Source organism: Diabrotica undecimpunctata, chromosome 10, assembly GCF_040954645.1.
Source record: "Diabrotica undecimpunctata isolate CICGRU chromosome 10, icDiaUnde3, whole genome shotgun sequence".
NCBI classification, from domain to species: Eukaryota; Metazoa; Arthropoda; class Insecta; order Coleoptera; family Chrysomelidae; genus Diabrotica; species Diabrotica undecimpunctata.
The window spans coordinates 63,084,210-63,099,030 of record NC_092812.1 but is presented as its reverse complement, the minus strand read 5'-3'; positions in this window follow the sequence as shown (position 1 = coordinate 63,099,030).

Sequence of the window (14,821 nt, the reverse complement as noted above, 5' to 3'; positions counted from 1 at the left end):
AAGTGGTTTATAATTATGTACTTTTAAGTGTCCAATTCCAAACAAAAATCCAGCCGAGTATAGATTTTACCATCTTATCCCGCTATAACCTTTAAACGACATGATGTCGATGATTACATATTTACCTTTCCGTGAAAAATCCCGAATTCAATTTGAATATAATTCAGTAATGTGGGACATGTTGCAAGAAAGACCACAAGTGGACAAAAAAATTGCTTCAATGGAGACCACAGGCAAACAAGTGAAGTCGAGGAAGACCTCCAACGCAATGGACCGAGGATCTCAAAAGAATTCTGTCCAATTGGATAACAGAGGAGCAAAACAGAAATAGATGGAAATATCTAGAGGAGGTCTATGTTCAACAATGGAGACATCAGGGCTAACTGATGATGATTAATGACGATTTAGTAGCTGCTGAGGGCTAAGTATCATAATGATTGGTACTATAATTCGTTATTGACACCGACCACTGGATGTAAAGTCAATCGTCCTCAAGATGAAGCTACGAGTCTTGCAATGAATTAAATATTTAAATACATCGAAAATAGCAATCATTGTCAGCTTACATTAAATGGATTAAAAAATATTTGCAAAAATTCGGCTATAAATAACAGAACAATATTAATATATGATTAAAACTGAGATTATTTTACTGAAAATTAGAAATATCCACATTCATATGTTTTATAGACAATCTTCATGATATTTTAAATGAAGCTTAGTACGAAAAAAAATTAAACGAAGAAGAACGATTTAGGAATCTTGGAAGCTGTTGCAGCAATAATCCGAGAAGATATTCAGATCATCAAAAAGCCAGTTCAAAAAATGCGCCAAGTACAATACCTCACATTTGGCGTGGAAATGTGCATATTGTGGAGCACACGGATTTTTCAACATTTTAATCATTATATCTCCGAGAGGGTGAGTCTTAGGACAAAAAGTAAAAAGACAATATTGATAGATATTTGAATAATCTACAATTTTTGTTTGAAGTATTTTTATGATAAAACTTTTAACCGTTTAACTGAAAAATTCCAAAAAATCATATTTGCGACCTTTAAACTTGAATAACTTTTTTTGCAGAAGTGGAATTGATAGAGACTTCTCAAATTTTATTGATAACGCTGTCCCGAACATTCGTTCCAATTTTTAGTTTTTGTATCCTTGAATGTCAGTTTTGTTGGGTTACAGCAGCGCCAAGCTTAATAAAAATAACATTTTATACAACGAACAGCGATGATTATTTTGAAGATAGTGTGAAAAGCAATTGTTAAAATTTCTTTAACACATGTCAGTTAAAGATATGGTTATTAATCCATAAAAACAAATGATTAACTGTGCATATACGTGCAAAAATTACCATTAATATTTAAAAAAATGGTATAATTAAGGATACTGAAATTAAGCTATGCAGCAGAGCGTGAACAGTACAGGTAACTTTTTATTTTACACTCTTCGCATGTGGTCCAAACTTTTTTTTGTATAAAACATTGATAAAATCATTAACAATTGGAACATACAGTAGATTTATAATTTAACAAACAAAATTTATTTTTCTAGCTATTAAGGAATTGTTACATTACTTAACTAGAGAAGGAATCTACATAAAATTTTCATCATGGAGAGAAATGGAAAGCTTTTTTTATTAATGCACTCGCTTCTTCACTTCTTCCAGAATTCAAAAATGGTATACAATGTTGATTTTTGCTTTGTTTTTTTTTATTTGTTTTAACGGTTGAAGGTATCTATAATATCTAACCCGAGATATCTCGTTGACGGGTTTTTGGTTGGATAAATAAAACCTTCGATCAAAAGGTTTTGTTGTCTACCTTGACTAGAGCACTTTATGTTCGTTTTTCATCTAAAAGCCAGCAAATTATACAACAACATTTTTATGCACGCTGTGGATGATGATCACAAAGTATTTATTTAGAAAAGTTTACAGTTGCATTGTGGCGTAAAGAACAAGACATGCATATATGTTTTTATATTTTTTTGATAATTTCCACAAACAAGAGAAACGAAAAGTTACCGTATGATACGTCTTGAAGCAGTGCATCACAAAAAGTCTCACATCGCAATCAGGACAGTAGTACCTTGATTCGCGCCTCAACTTTTTTCCTAATACATCCTTGGCCTTACTACATGCCTAACACACACTCTAGTTGGACGAGCTTTTTCCCTGTGACAGGAACAACTTTTGGTAAATGTCGACTGGTAAGTCTAAGGCTCCTCTTGACACACCTCTATCTGTGTAGCAAACCTCAATCAATTACGTTATTAAACCGATTTAAAATTCTAGATGCAATGATATGAATAGACCATAACGTATCTCCGGGGGCATGTGACGCAGTATGAACTAGTATATTAAGTATTTAACCGCCGCAGTGAAGGTGTTAAGCTAAATTCAAAGGCTGTTCTGAAGGCTGCTCCTCTATCTAAACCAATCACGAGTCAGTAATCATATTTTCAATAAACTATTGATTTTAAATTGAATTTTCAATTCAATAGTTTCATAAAAACTATGAATAACGATTATTTATTATGAAATGAGATCAAATTGAATTTGAAGATTATTTCTTCTCATCTACTAAAATTTTTTCAAATTTACCATAATTTTATGGCCATGGCACAATAATCCCACTCTCCAGGGTTGGGAATACTGGACCTGCTATGACTATACATTAATAAACGTCACATTTAACAAATTTACATAATTAAAAATATTGACATGACAAGTTTTTATATTTTTATTATTGGATATAATATTAAAGTGATAAAGTGATAAATTCAGTTAATCATTATAGATTTAATTATACCTATTTGAGCCAAATTCTATCCTTTTGTCTATTAATATATTAACTGTGTGAATAAAATTTCCTATTAGTCAAAGAGAGATTGATTTCTCATTCTGTCGACGGCATCATTCGCATAGATGACTTTTTTATGTACAATTTCACATATTGAATTCCCTCCCGTGTATCTCGTGCACAATGAGGCGAAAAGTAGAACTGGCAGATCGGTAAAGCTTCCCAGACATTTTTTTCAGGCTACTAGCTAAAACCATTTATCTTGGTTTGTTATTTTTCCGTATTTATTTACTTATCCGGTCAGAATTGCAGCCGTACTGCCACCTAATGCATCCATAATATCATTTGTCTTAGCCCACCGAGCACCCTAAATGATTTGGTAATCATGCACGACCAGAGATGTATTAGGAATTTTTAACGCTGCTTCCGCTTATGGAATATTCCTTGGCGTATAAAAATATATTCGGTGAGTTGTGAACTAAATCATTCTTAAATCAAATTAAGCAAGTATTTTACTAATTCCTCGTTAAAATACATATCACTATATTACGTATATGATACTGTATGACATTAAAAAAACACTAAACATGTTACTACTTTTACATATTTTTTGTTTATCTTCTTCTTCTTTGTGTGCCGTGCTGGTATTCAAGCGTTGGCTATCGTCATATTGACAAGCTGATGAAATGATTCTCGGTCGGCAGCTAGATGAAACAGTTCCTCGACCGTTCGACCTGTCCATTGTCTAATGTTACGCAGCCAGGACAGTTGTTTTCTTCCGACCCAACATTTTCCTTCGATTTTGCCCTGAATGATAAACCGGAGTAAGCGATATTTAGGTCCTCTCATTATATGACCGAAGTATTGGACCTTTCTCATTTTGATTATGTTGATCAATTCTCGCTCTTTGTGCACGGTCTCTAGCACGCGTTCGTTAGATATGTGTGCTGTCCACGGGATTCTGAGCATGCGACGGTAACACCATAACTCAAACGCTTCTAATTTGTTGAGATTTTTTATTTTTGTTGTCCAGGTTTCACATCCATAGAACAAAGTGGACCAGACGTAGCACTTCAATACTCTTAGACGTGTGGTCAACGACAGACTTCTACTGCATAATACAGAACGCCAGTTAATAAAGTTTTTCCGTGTGAGTTCTATTCTGGTCTAAATTTCCTCGTCACTTTCTACCCTGCAGTCAATCCAGCTACCCAGATATCTAAAGTGTTCCACCCTTTCCACAGGGTGGGACATCAATCATTAAATATTTAAAAGAGTTTCCTTACTTGTTGCTTGGGTATTTTAATAATATGGAGTTAATGCTCCTTTAAGTTAATAGAATCTCCATCTATCCAGGGCTTGCTTTATAACGTGATCAGTATCTTCTTAGTCTTCTTAAGGAACTGAGTTCAAGCAAATCAAACCTGATGTGTTAATCGACAACAGTTCATTAATAAGCTAGGAAGTTTACCCAATTTGTAACCTATAATGTCCCATATATGAGTTCACTAGGTGTAAAAACTCTGTATTTCCAAAAATTGTAAAAATTAAGTTTCAGCTGACAGTTATTTGTCACATGTTATAGCTATCTGCTGATGTAGAAATTGCTGCAAAAAGCTGCAAAGTCAGGTATTTGCTAGGAAACAGGCATTAGGAATCTTAAGTCAGATGCAGAACTCTGTATTTGTGAACCTATGCAAGTTTCATAACTGTATGATTGCAATTGGACAATCGCTGACATTGTTTGAGTCATATAACACATCGCATGTGCACATGTCAATTACGTTATTATGAGGGTGCACTGTTTATTGTTTGAGTGGCAAAAACACCAAGTTTATCAAATAATTAAAAATATGAATTAGACCTTTTGAAAAAGGAATAGGGAGAATACGAGTTGTGCAAGCAGAAAAATGGAAACGAAATGTAATAAAACTTAAGAGGTAAGAGGTTTCTACAATGAACTAGATAGGTTCGGGACTTGTCAATATTTTTAGGCATAAACCTAAGGAGTTATCCGGGTTTCCCACCTGTAATCATATAAAGAAAGTGTATTGTATAGATTTAAAGATGCGAGACATTCAACACTTCCATAATAATATGTATTCAACCACTGACAAATTAAAACAATATATTTTTTTGCTGAGATTTTGTGAAGGTCAAAAGCCCAAGAGATCAAGTACAAACCTACATGAAATTTCAATTAAATATTTTGTTAATACAGTAGAGTGAGTAGAGTGTGAACTTTTAAGAGTATGCAAGAGAGCATTTCTTGGAATAACTCATTTAAGTTCTGAAAGAAGAAAGTGTGTTGTAAGAAGGTTTGTTATTCGGAGTGAAATACCAAAAGAGAGAAGAGGGAGAGATACAACAAAAGGTCGATTTGATCCAATAAAATGATCCAAACATTTATGGGGCGTTGGAACGGTGCAGAGAGTTATTGTAATAGAGGACGATCAACTAGAATGTATTTACCATGTGATATGAATTTTACAAAGCTTTACAGAATGTAATGCCAACGGTATCCACAGCATTCAGTAAACTATTCAGATTTCCGAACATACGTTAATGAACACTACAACATATCATTTGGCATTCCCTTAATGGACGCTTGTTCTTTGTGTCTCAGAACGAATGAAATTTTGAGAAAAGAAAATTCAGAAGAAGAAAGGTTATAACAGAGCAGAGAGATCATACGTTAAGAGCTAAAGCCTTGTATTCTTTGTTAAAAAAAATCAAATCATAATATATAAATATTTTCTTTTGCTTGTCAAAAAAATCTTTCCTTACCAAACCTTCTCGACTAGGCGGCTTATTTCGGTTGGAAATTCGAAATACCATCTTTCTTTTGCAAATGTGACGTCATATGTCTGGCTGCAGTATGAACATCCAAGATTCAAATGCTGTTGCCTCTGCTGTACATGATACACTCATAAAATTCAACTTTAAAAATCAAATCGAAAAAGTTCACATATTTACAGATGGGTATGGTGGACAGAATAAAAGTAGCACGATGATGTATATGCTAATCTTCTGGTTAGTTTATGAAGTACCTAGTCACATCAAGGAAGTGGAGTTTACATTTCCTGTTGTTGATCATTCCTTTTTGCCACCAGATAGCATTTTAGGTATGCTAGAAAGGGAAAAAAAGGAGAAATGTGGTAATAAACAGAAAAGAATATGAAGACATAATTGGAAAACACTTAAAGGTGGCGAGACTTGGTAAAAACTGGCAGATATCAGACTGGAAAAAGACTAGTGACGTTGTTGTTAAAAAATCTTCCCATTGGCATTTTAAATGTAATGCATTGAAAATATTTATATTTTGTAAGGACATCATCGAAATTAGAACTAGAGTATTGATATGCTACGTGTTCTCTGTTCTGATGTATGGAGTTGAGGTCTGGACAATTACAGAGGCGACAGAGAAAAAACTCTTGAAATTACTTGAATTAACTTTAAAATGTGGTGTTATCGAAGAATGTGTAAAATATCTTGGACACAACACATAACAAATGCGGAAACACTACGAAGAATGAAAAAAGGTAAAGAAATACTCAACACTATAAAGAATAGAAAAATGGGCTACTTTGGTCACATACTAAGAAACGAGAAATACGAATTGATGCGGCTGGTCATACAAGGGAAGGTAGAGGGCAAAAGAGGACCGGGGAGAAGACACACGTCCTGGCTGAAGAATCTGAGACAATGGAGTGGGAAAACGTCAATAGAACTTTTCAGAACGACTGCAGATAGAGTTAAATGGGCCATGATGATCGCCAATATCCTTAGGAATGAGGCATGTTAAGAAGAAGAAGAAGGAGAAAGATTATATGGCCACGGTAACGGGGGAAATATTTTATCGTTCTGACATAGGGTTTAGCAAGTCTATAATACGAAAAGGGAAAAAGATTTCTTTAGTGGAACCTAACTTACAACAGATTGGATGTTCATTGAAAGCAGATAAATTGTCCATCGACACTGTCTTAGCAAATATTTTGGTGAAAATTGGAGATACCAGCCGGATCTCACATTTTATAAAATAATCGATACTGGCGTACAGACAAGTAATAAAGAGAGTGCTACAGAAAATGATCATATTGTAAGAACTTTTGTACTTTTAATAAAAATAAACTGTTACCTAAAAGTTTATTTCCTCATGCTTTCTTCCTTATTCGTAACACACTAGGTTTTAAAAGAACCACTAATATCGTTAGTGGTTAACTATTATCATGTATTTGCAAATGTTAGTTGAATAAATCTGTATTTAATTAGTTTACTTGTAAAACTCGGTATTTTCAAATTATTCTCCTTTTCCTAGCAAACACAATAGGTTTCTAAGAAAAAAATTATTGTATTTTACCTAATAAAGCATTTATCTATCACAAAAAGTGTCACTTATTAAATTTAAGGTTTTTTGCAAAATTTACCAATTTTTTGCAAATAACTCAGTTTGACGTATACGGCAAATACAAAGTTTTGCATCTAGCGGACTCATATATAAAATGGTACAAAGATCAAGAGATCGGGATGCTAATTACCAAGATAAGGACTCTAACTTATAAAAAGAACCTGGTAGTGACTGCAGCTGTATGAGTTCTGTCATTATTCTGTTGGAATATTAGGTTTTCTAGTTGCTAAAGGCATGCTATAGCAACTTTTTATAGTGTGATATCTTTCATCTATAATCGTTAAATCTATATCATATCTATAATCATTTTATGATACGGGGGAGAGAGGGTGCCTTTTCCAGCAAGCTTAAATATGACATAATGTCTACCCCTTCAAATATTAATTCACGTATTTTTGCGCTTTTCCTAAAAACTAGAAGTTCAAAAGTTATTTTAGGTAGGACGTTTTATCTGAAAAGCACGCGTATTAAGGTATGATTAATTTCCATTTTTACTATTCCTTGTATTTTTTGTCTCTGATATTGCTAGTATACTTAATTCTGCTGTCTGAAACTCCTCTATCACTCTTCCTCTCTCATTTGTTTACTATTAATGCTCTTAATGTTCCATGCTCCAATTTTCCACGCTCCAAGTTACATTTTTTTCTTATTTGACGTTCCTATGTTGTCCACTTTTTAAGCGTTTGGACATAATTGGAGTTTCTAATTCCCCCTCAAGATTAAATAAATTATACTCGTTTTATGTCTTTTACGGATAAATTGCTTAAAAGGATTTGGTTTGTTTTAAATCATATACGAGTAAGCAAGCTGATTTAATATCTGAAAAATATTTTATATCCTGAGCCAACCCTGGTGAATATATATGCGACGCATTAGGCTTTTGTCGATTTGTCAAAATCAAGCCGCTTGGAAAATTTATGAATATTAGTGAAGTTTCTTTCTCAAAGTAAATTACACCCCCTTTATTTGCTGGAAATGTTAGATGGTACGGAGCGTTTGTTTGAAGGGTCTCTTAAAGTCGTCAAAATCAGGCGGAGAAATGCAATGCTTTTACTTCATTATAAGTGGTTGGTGAATATCGTCGACACGCACATGTCTCATTATAAATCTCTGATTCCGATTCTCGAGATGGTATTAAATGACCCACAAATTCGTGTTAAAAAATACTGCCTTAAAGACGTTTGAAGTTGAAGTCTCAAGTGAAGTGGCTTGGTTTTTAGTGACGAACTGACTACTCCAAGAAGGAAGGGATGAAAGCGACGAATAATTATCAACTTGAATACGGATTTGAAATCTTTCTGAAAGGAACTCTGGCTATTCTGATCTTATTTTTGTACATCTTTGAGATACAGTCTTAGTGTTGAGAAGTGTTCTTCTTTTGTCGGAGACAAGGCGGAGAAACTGAAGTGTCTTGTGTATTTAGGAAATTTTAGACACTCTCACGGATTAGTTTCACTATATACAAACTACGAAATCAGATGATATAAATGAAGAATGAAAGAATTTCAGAACATATATTAAAAATTGACTACATAACCATTAGTGAGCGTTACAGAAATGCAGTAAAATGTATTAAAACTTTCTCTGGTGTCGATGTTCCATCTTACACAGTCCGTTATTAGTCAAATTTAAATTTAGGCTTAAACGGATGAAACAACAGTGATCTTTTAACAAACGGGATGTGGATTTTGTTAGAAACGACAGGCAGATGATTTCTAGAATAACGAACAACAAGAATCCATCGAGATTCATTGGAAGCAAATCAAAACGATTATAAGGAGATCAACTCCAAACTTAAAAGATAACAATCGAAAAAGCAATAGTTGATGGATGAACTTTGAGATTTTAAATCTAATGGACAAAAAAGCTAATTTAAGAATCTAAACGGCGAAATATATAAACAAATTAATCAGGAGGAAAGGACTAAAATACGTTTAATGATGAAAGGCTCAATATTTAAATTAAAGAAGTAGTGAAAGCACTTGATATAACTATGGACGAAATTAAACGAGCAATAAAATAAAAAAAAACCAGAAAAGAGACGGAACTGGATGAAATACCGAGTGAAATAATAAAGCTCTTCGAAAGTTCCGGTAAAATATATAATATATCTCCTTCATATTTAAACCCTACTCGGGGTACTGGAGTACCCCAAGAAAAAATTATTTTTATGATTTTTGAAATTTTAAAGATTCAGCGCCAGCTCTCCATCTACCTTCCTAAAATGCTATTGGGCTCGGCACAGTGTATGGGTACAAACACAGTGAAAGCCGATTTGCCGGAATCAGCACCGATTTGCGCTGTTGTCTCGCGCCTATGCCTATATACTAATAGAGTGAATACACCTGTAAAAGCGAGGAAGTCCTTCAAATTTGTCACTTGCGTTAACAACTTCTAGTAAAATGTCGTCTTCTGATGACGATATGATTATTTTGGATTTTGTTTTGACTGAACTGAAAAGAAAGATATTTGGTATACATTCTCTTAATCGCGAAAGCATAATTTATGGAGAATAATATCATCCGTCATCTCTTTCTTCCAATATATGCGAATACTCACGAGACTTTTAATTATATTTTAGCAATTCCTGCAATGCAATTTCTTCCTCTGGTCCCAAAAGTAGACGTGTTGGGGTGCAGTAGTACCCCTGGGCAGGGAAAGTGTAACAAATCGTAATTATTTAGACGTTTGAACAAGTGTTTTCGGTAAGTTATATTATTTCATAATCCTAGTTATATGTTGATAAAAATTGTATCTATTACATACTTACTTACATACTACATTGTTATGGAATAACATTATGGATGCCCCAGAGCCCAGTACTAGGGGCAAAGGACAAAAGTGGCAACGAAAGTATTTGAAACAACATAGAGCCAGAAGATAATTCAGAAATTGAAAAAGATGAAAACAAAAATATTCAGGACGAAATTAGTAAAGAAACGAAAGACATCGATAAAGTAGAAAATGATGTTCAAAATGAAATTCGAGTGGGAGATTCTAGCGATATGGTAAACATTGATAATGAACCTACAACTCTTTACGGTAAAAACAAATTTAAATAAAGTGTAGTGAGACCCCATCAATCGTACTCGATTGATGGGTCTCACTACTAAAGTCGGGGTATAAAGCATTCTGTTTATTTTGTACCGATTACATCATGAAACAGATACAGGATTACACAAACAAATAAATAGATAGACAGCGTCTTCAACATAAAAGTGGCTGTGAGAGGATGGAAGACCAATCAGAGTTTGCGAATGCTGTCGTAAGACCCACTTTTACTAAATATACAACCATAATCGAATTGAAGGCTCTACACATTGGCATAACGATACACAGATGGGATTCAGAGATTAGGTACAAGAGAAGCTCTCTTTGCTTTAAACGTCCTAACACAGAGATGTCTAGATGTTAACCAAGAGGTACACACCTGCTTTATAGACTTTGAAAAGGCCTTTGACAAAGTACGCCACAATAAACTCAAAGAAATCCTGGAGGATAAGAACATCGACACCAGAGACATACAAATAATATTAAATCTGTACTGGAATCAGCGAGCTAATATAAAAATAGAAGACCAAACATCGGACGAAATAGAAATACGTAGTAAACATTTTTAAATTGTTTAGGTAACATATTATATATATTTGTATACTTTATAACTATATTTAATAAATATTTTGTTCAATACAAGCGTTTTTTCTTCTTTTGACGAACATTTTTTTCAACAACGTGGAAAAGGGCCGCTACAAACTTTAATACGGGGCCCCTGTGGGGATAGATACGCCACTGGTGGGCAATTAAAGCTATTTGGAATTTCTTTAGAATTATATAAGTGTATTTATTTTTCTTTGGAAACTTCTGGAATTTGAATTTGCAACAGATGATTGTTGCTGGCGTAATCATCTGCTGCGAAATTAAAGTGTCTAATGGCATAAAATATTGTAATTGTTAAACAAAATTAATTAAATGGTCAATTAAAATCTTTACTTTTTGCTTAAAACTTTTATAGCCGCTAATTAATATTTTTATCCTCAAACAGCAAATAAGAAATTAGTTATAAAATAGGTAAAACTGTGGTTTGCCTAATTTTAGTAATATGAAAGATCATGTTTCAATATTTACATTAGAATTTATCAGGAGATAAATATTGTGGTATACCGCTAATAAGAGAAAACGTAGTATTTATTATTTACAAATGCGTCTATTTATCAACATACGTAAAAAATGTGAATCCTGATATGTTTCTTATCAGCGACATTGTCCCAGTAAATTTAACTTGCGCTGACTTGTCAGCTGAGAATTGAACACGTGTAAATAGTCAAACATTGGCCCAAAATTGTATGGTCAGACCCTTTTGTCTGGGAGGCCGTTTTTACCTACTGAAAGATATACATTCAGTTTACGTCCTTGAAAAAAAGTTTATCTTCAAACACATCTGTTTTACATTAAGTGGGACCTAGATTTCGCTTGATTTTTTGCCTTATGCAAAAAATACTAAATAATTGATTTTTGTTTAAACTAAAAATTTGTTTTATTATACGGAACTTACATTTTTAGATAAAAAATTGGTCTGAAAATTTGTACACACGAGTTTCATGCACGAATTAGTGATACGCCTACGGACATCGGTAGGTCATCTCACAGCCCAAGAAGTACAACAAATTAATAGAATTAATAGACCATTGTGATTAAATTTATTATCATATTTTTATTAATCAACATCAAATTGGTCCAATAATTATGTATGACCTTGAGATACACAAGAATATTTATTAGCAGTCTTTATGGAAGGTAAAACCTTTAAAAATCTTAAAGTGGAATAGTTCTCGGGGGTTGGCTGTATACCATAGTAGTTAAAAAAAAATTACAATAAAGTAAAACCTCTTTGGAAACCAGTGCACACTAGCTCGCTCCCGAGGTCAACAAACCCTTTTAATGTAATACTAGTTCGCTCCGAAGACAGTATATTAGTTCGCTCCCATGGTTAAGCGGATTAAGTATTTATATACTAAATTCTAAGAAAATGAATATCAGCAAAACTGCGACTTTTGTATTTTATATAGAAATTATTATGCAGTGTAGTCGAATGTAGTCATAATCATACCCATGAAAGTTTATCAAAAACAGTGTTAAACCGGCAAAAATTAAGTAATAGTGTTAAGCGGAAGGCAATGGATGATTTGTGTGAAAAACTATTGAAGTTTAATTAGAAAAAATATTTATAATAGAATTCTCTTGGCCACTTTTACTAAGGAATTTTTTCTCCTAAAGTTATAACATGAATAGTTTCTGATATATAGCCGAGAGATCGGCTTATTGGACCACCCGGTACTTTCATAATATTGTACTTAATTATTTTACATTATTGTACAACTTGGACTATCAGTAATTACGTTTCGGTTTTACGAAAAGTTTCTAGATGAAATGCAGATGATTTAAGAAAATTATTAGTCACAACTACTACTATCAGATGCTTGATTAGATGTAACATAAGCCCCAAATTCATCTTTCGTTGTTAAACGAATCATCTTTATTTGGCAATTTTTTATCTGATACACTTTGTTCCTCTCTATTTTGTGACAAATTAGCAGTAGATAACCTTCCACTTTATAATAGAGGCCACCAGTAATAAATCTGTGAGTGATATTTTCTTCTTACTATGCAAATAAAAATGGTAAACAAATCTTTGACAAGGATTTAACATCTGTTTCTAAAAAGGTTCTTTGTAGGAAACATTTAAAACGTTTTTACAAAGGGATTTACTAAGACCCACATTTGATACCTACCCTAAGATAACACGAAGCGTGATTTACAATATGGAGACAGATTATTCATGGTATTGTTATGAGTATTGACTTCCTAATTTTAATCTTAGGTTATTCTGGTTTACTTATTTGAATAAAAATTATGCTGAAAAATATACAGGCAAGTTTTACTGCTAAATTGCAAAATAGTTTATTTGTCAAAACATACGCAAAACATTAATTGATAAAATAATAAAATTTAATTTGCGTTTTGATCCAAAGATAAGAGGTTGCTTAGAAAACATTTTAAAATTGCCTTGTTTGTAAGTTTATTTAAATAAAGTCATAGTTTCATCATTATTACTGTTCAATCCCTTCGGATTATGGCATACCATTTTGCGTGTTGTCCTATTCTGAGGTGGATTAGTCCTATTTGTCTCATTTTGGATTACAATTTATTGTGTGTTAGGGCTAATTTCGTCATCTTTTTTTTTTCCTATTTCTGCGTTTCTCTTTCCAGTGTTTGATTTCTACAATTTTTATGTCATCATTTTCGATGTCATCCTACCTATCTTGTACTCTTCGATTGAAGTCTAGCTCCTAACTTTTAGGATCATTTCATTTGTCAATCTTCTTATAATGTTTCCTATCGATTTCAAGCATTGTGGTTTATTTACTCTCTATATTTTCGTTTCTTATCTATTTTTCTTTGTCATCGTTTTTTTTTAATCTTCTTTCTTCGTATGGGGTATGCCAGGTACTAGAATTTTTCTCATTATATTCCTTTCACAACGGTGCCAATGCTATGTTCAGAGCCAATAATTCATTGGTTACACTATTGAAAGGTTACACTATTGACATACCACATTTTTTATAATAAAGAGCATATGTCATTCCTTCAGTCTATGCGGCTCATATGCATGCGAAAACCTACTAAGAGCTGTAGAAGATTTTTGCAGAGAAGTATCTAATCATATCCAAATTCACAAAACGTATTGGTGATTATAAGACATTTCAAATTTTCGCAAACATCAAGACATATAAATTAGTCACTACTTGGGGTGGTTGACAGGGTCCTAGAACAAGTACCATATTTAAAATTATATTTTCAAACCCCAAGTTTTTTTACTTTTTGCTCAAGAAATTCTCAACAAATTTTCAAATCAACGACAGAACTGTATCTAGAATTTTTGAAATTTGTCTTACCCACTTTTACACAGCTCAACAGAAAATGCAGTCTGGAACACCAAAACTATTGTTATGTTATTATAAGTCTAATTTATTAATTTCATTTATTTATTAAAGGTTCTATTTATAACACTTACAAATTTTTTAAAGTCTTTATTACTAATTTATCTTACACGAACAATTATACAATTTATTATAATACGGGCGTTACATTTTACCCGCGGCGCGATCTTCAAAAACTAACTCTCCCTCTAAATAAAATGTCCCATTTATATATAAAATGCCGTTATCCATTAGACGACAAGGTGACTCATAGACTGGTCTTTCGGCGAAGGGACTAGAGGTTTCTGCCGGCAGGTAAACAAGTCTTGCAACTGAGCGCCGAAATGACTAGAACAGAAAAGATATTAGCAATAAATATGTTTACAGTTTTATGACACGTCATTATTTATCGTAACACTATATTTACTTTGTTTTAAAAAAATACTGTTGGAGTGCCTTGTTAAAGGCGAATATTGAAAGAATATACAGACGATATGAAAAAAGCGAAAATATTGAGTCTAGATTTCACAGATGTGAAAAAACATTTACCGTTACATGAAATATATGTTGGAGGAATGATACCAAACCTGATCAAAATTAAAAGTGAAACAGGAGAGCTAGATGAA